The following is a 4671-nucleotide window of genomic DNA, read 5'->3' on the forward strand; positions in this document are numbered from 1 at the left end:
TTTTTCTATTTCGCGGATTTCACTTATCGCCGGTCATTTTCGGAACGTAACCCCCGCGATAAACAAGGGATTACTGTACATTACGAGGGTTTTCAAGCATGAACGGCCTTTTTAAGGTCATAACACAACATCTCAAAAGGATTCAGGTCAGGACTTTGGCTAGGCCACTCCAAAGTCTTCATTTTGTTTTTCTTCAGCCGTTCGGGGGTGGAGGTGCTGGTGTGTTTAGGATCATTGTCCTACTGCAAAACCCAAGTTCGTTTCAGCTTGAGTACACGAACAGATGGTCGGACACTCTCCTTCAGGATCTCTTGGTAGACAGCAGAATTCATAGTTCCTTTTATCACGGCAAGTCTTCCAGGTCCTGAAGCAGCAAAACAGCCCCAGACCATCACACTACCACTACCATATTTTAATGTTGGTATAATGTTCTTTTTATGAAATGCAGTGTTCCCTCTCCGCCAGATATACTTGGACACACACCTTCCAAAGAGTTCCACTTTTGTCTCATCGGTCTATAGAATGTTGTCCCATAAGTCTTGGGGATCATCAAGATGTGTTGTGGAGAAATTGAGACAAGCTTTGATGTTCTTTTTGCTCAGCAGTGGTTTTCTCCTTGGAACTCTGCCATGCAGGCCATTTTTGCCCAGTCTTTTCCTGATGGTGGAGGCATGAACGCTAACCTTAACTGAGGCAAGTGAGGCCTGCAGTTCTTTGGACGTTGTTTTGGGGTCTGTTGTGACCTCTTGGATGAGTCGTCGCTGCGCTCTTGGGGTAAGTTTGGGCGGCCGGCCACTCCTGGGAAGGTTCACCACTGTTCCATGTCTTCGCCATTTGTGGATAATGGCTCTCACTGTGGTTCGCTGGATTCCCAAAGCTTTGGAAATGGCTTTATAACCCTTTCCAGACTGATAGATCTCAATTACTTTCTTTCTCAATTGTTCCTGAATTTCTTTGGGTCTCGGCATGATGTGTAGCTTTTAAGGATCTTCTGGTAGACCTTACTGTGTCAAGCAGCTCCTATTTAAGTGATGCCTTGATTGTGAACAGGTGTGGCAATAATCAGGCCTGGGTGTGGCTAGAGAAATTGAACTCAGGTGTGGACAACCACAGTTATACTATGTTTTAACAATGGGGGCAATCACTTCTTCACACAGGGCCATGATGGTTTGGATTTTTTTTCACCTTTAATAATAAACACCTTCATTTACAAAATTGCATTTTGTGTTTACTTGTGTTGTCCTTGACTATTTCTTAAATTGGTTTGATGTTCCGAAACACTTAAGTGTGACAAACATGCAAAGGAACAGGAAATGAGGAAGGGGGCAAACACTTTATCACACCACTGTACAATAATGGAGAGATGTCAGAGTGTGGGGGCTGCACATGAAAAGGCGCCCCGAGCAGTTGGGGGTTTCGTGCCTTGCTCAAGAGCACCTTGGCAGTGCCCAGGAGACCACCATACTTTGTTCCGTACGGGTACTTGAACTAGAGACCCTCCGGTTCCCAGCCCAACTCCCTACGAACTGAGCTACTGCCACCCATAAAAACAACAGCAGGATGGAGTGAGCCCCATATGCAGAGACGCTGCCAGTAAAGCAATAGCGTTTTGAGAAGAAAGAAATTAGACGATGCGGTGCTAAGACTGTTTTGTGGTGGCAAAGGTCTTGCCTTTTATACTACAATTAACGTTGGAGAAATTTGTTAAATGAAAACAAGACCGGGGGCCTGTTGCACGAAACTAGGATAAGGGATTAAGCCGGGATATTCAAGTTATCCTGGAAGAATTTAGCTTTGACTCGGTCGAAACCAGATTGAATTAAGCCCAGCCAAGTAACCATGGAGATTTATTCTTTGCGGCTAGCCTGGTCCAGAGCAGGCTAACAGCCAGGCTAAGATTAATCCTGGAGTCTCATGTGTCAAATCAGCTGCGGCTCTGATCCAAAATAAACGTGTTTAACAGTTATTCCATTGTCTTTTTGAATGTGTTCTGCTTTATTTTTACTAATATCCATCAGCCTACTTGTCACTTGTTGTCGCGAGTTTGATTTAAACTCTACTACAGTTGTTCAGATGTTAGAAATGGTTGCACTGGCACCCTGATGCGGAGTGGGACTTTTCCCGGTGGGACGGGACTATGTCGAGGCTGCCTGGCGTGCGGCGTGCGGCCGGTGGCCGGTGGCCGCTGCCCGGTGGACGCTGCCTGTCGGCAGACCTGCAAAGTCGCATCAGTGTCCACTCTCTCTGTAAAAGTAGAGATGAGCAGAGCAGCGTCCGTGGTAAGTAAGTAAGTAAGTAAAGTTTATTTATAAAGCGCTTTTCTCAGATAAAAATCACAAAGTGCTGTACAAAAGAATAAGTAAAAACAAAACAAGCAGTATAAAATGTATATAAATGTATAAAGTTAGAAGGACAGCAGCCAAAAAAAAACAGCTTCAGGTTTATGCAGGACGCGCTCCAGAGATTAAGTGTGACAATATTAATTTAGCGATATTCCCAGATGATATTAATACATTCATGCTTTCATTTTCTTGTTGCTTATCCTTCCCTAATAAAGGGTAGTTTGTGTTACTCCTTAATATGTAGGCCTAATGTTTTTTAATATAGCTTACTTTGGTTTTATAACCTTCTCCATTAGTCTCCCATCCCTGGACCAATCACGTGGCCTATATACAGTAGGCTAGGTATGTAGTGTAGTTTACATTCATCACACCGGGAACACCACAATGCTTCTTCATCTTTTTATTTTGGTGCGGTCACTTGTCAGAAGAATAAAAAAACATGAATATTGTTTTACATATGCTCACAGCGTGTATTGAAGTCACTTACTTCTTTATCTAGTTGTTGTCCCTTTCTGATTGTTCTGTATGAACATTAATGTACAAAGAATTAGACATAGCTTATAGAAATGTGTGCATATGGTTTTAAAACATGTTCTCACATTGTGAATAAGGGTTTGAAATTAAGCCTAGTCATTAGGTTACATTTTCCGAGGAACATTATTCCCTCTGCTCTCTTTTAAGGCAAAGGCTAAATAATAATACATTTTATTTTTTTCTTTACATAGTAGGCTAGTCAAAGACACTTTACAGTAAAACCAGCACATTTATCACATAAAAATAGAAACATGAAACTAGCATATTTAAACCAATTAAAACACAGTGTAGCCTACAACTTTGTAAAAATGTAGAGTGATTATAGTCTAAGGAGATATTTTTACATCCTCACGCCTGCCTCGTTTAACATCATGCTTTCTTTCCTCTTTCTTTTGTCACTGATTTCAGAAACACTGGACTACAAAGACTTTATTGCTGAGTTTGAGTCTTTATAAAGCGATAGAAAGAATATAACGGGACATGCAGCTGAGCTGCCAAGCTGTAGGGCAGACGGCCGAGTATTCTGACAGCTAAATACACCGCTATCTCTCTTAGCACCAAAATAAAAACACTACTATCTCTGTGGCAACGCCTTTCATCTTGGTTTGGCATCTTTCAGCACCATGGACAGAGGTACACACACAGCAAGGCACACATGAACACACAAACACACACACCCAGACACACACGGTAAGACTTTATAGCTGTCTAAATGACGGCAGGCCCTGTGCGGGTTTAAAGTCTACTTATGCGTTCATCACACACTCCACCCCGAAACGTCTCAGGAACCCAAAGCCTTCGGTGCATCCCTGATTTAAATGAGTCCGGACCAATCCCCGAACCTCCTAAAGACCTAGAAACACTTCTGGTTGGTAATAAAATCCTCCCCTGCCATGAGCAGCAGCCAGGCTTCACTGTGCATTCAGCAGAAACTCTTGCTGACATCCTCATTGGTGTTGTATCTAAGAGATAGTAGAGTAGATGTGGTCTGGATCCCTGGAGGCTGGATCCAGACTCTGGTAGGTGAAGTCTGCACGGGTGGAGGGTGGAGGACAGTTCTCATATCCTTTAATTCCCACTTAAAGCAAATTTCAAGGATCGCCTTTTTTCACTTACGTAATATTGCGAAAATCAGGAATATCCTGTCTAAAAATGATGCAGAAAAACTAGTCCATGCATTTGTTACTTCCAGGTTGGATTACTGCAATTCTTTATCATCAGGCTGCTCGGAAAAGTCCATAAGGACTCATCAGTTGATCCAGAATGCTGCGGCACGTGTTCTGACAGGAACCAGGAAAAGAGATCACATTTCTCCTGTTTTAGCTGCTCTGCATTGGCTTCCTGTAAAATTTAGAATAGAATTTAAAATCCTTCTTCTCACCTACAAAGCTCTTCATGGTCAGGCTCCATCTTATCTTAAAGAGCTCATAATACTTTACAACCCTACGAGAGCACTACGCTCCCAGAATGCAGGATTACTGGTGGTTCCTAGAGTCTCTAAAAGTAGAACGGGAGCCAGAGCGTTCAGCTATCAGGCCCCTCTCCTGTGGAATCAGGTTCCAGTTTGGGTCCGGGAGGCAGACACCGTCTCCACGTTTAAGAGTAGGCTTAAGACTTTCCTTTTTGATAAAGCTTATAGTTAGGGCATAGAATTGAATATTGTTAGGGAGTGAGGAGTCGCAGCGTCCGCCTGACCCGGCCCACCTACTTCTCTTCTTAGTTGTCAGATTTATCTATCATGTAATCAAGAATATAATAAAACTATAGGGATACTTGGTCTGTTAACTGTTGTTGT

The sequence above is a fragment of the Etheostoma cragini genome, chromosome 7 (assembly GCF_013103735.1).
Source record: "Etheostoma cragini isolate CJK2018 chromosome 7, CSU_Ecrag_1.0, whole genome shotgun sequence".
NCBI lineage: Eukaryota > Metazoa > Chordata > Actinopteri > Perciformes > Percidae > Etheostoma > Etheostoma cragini.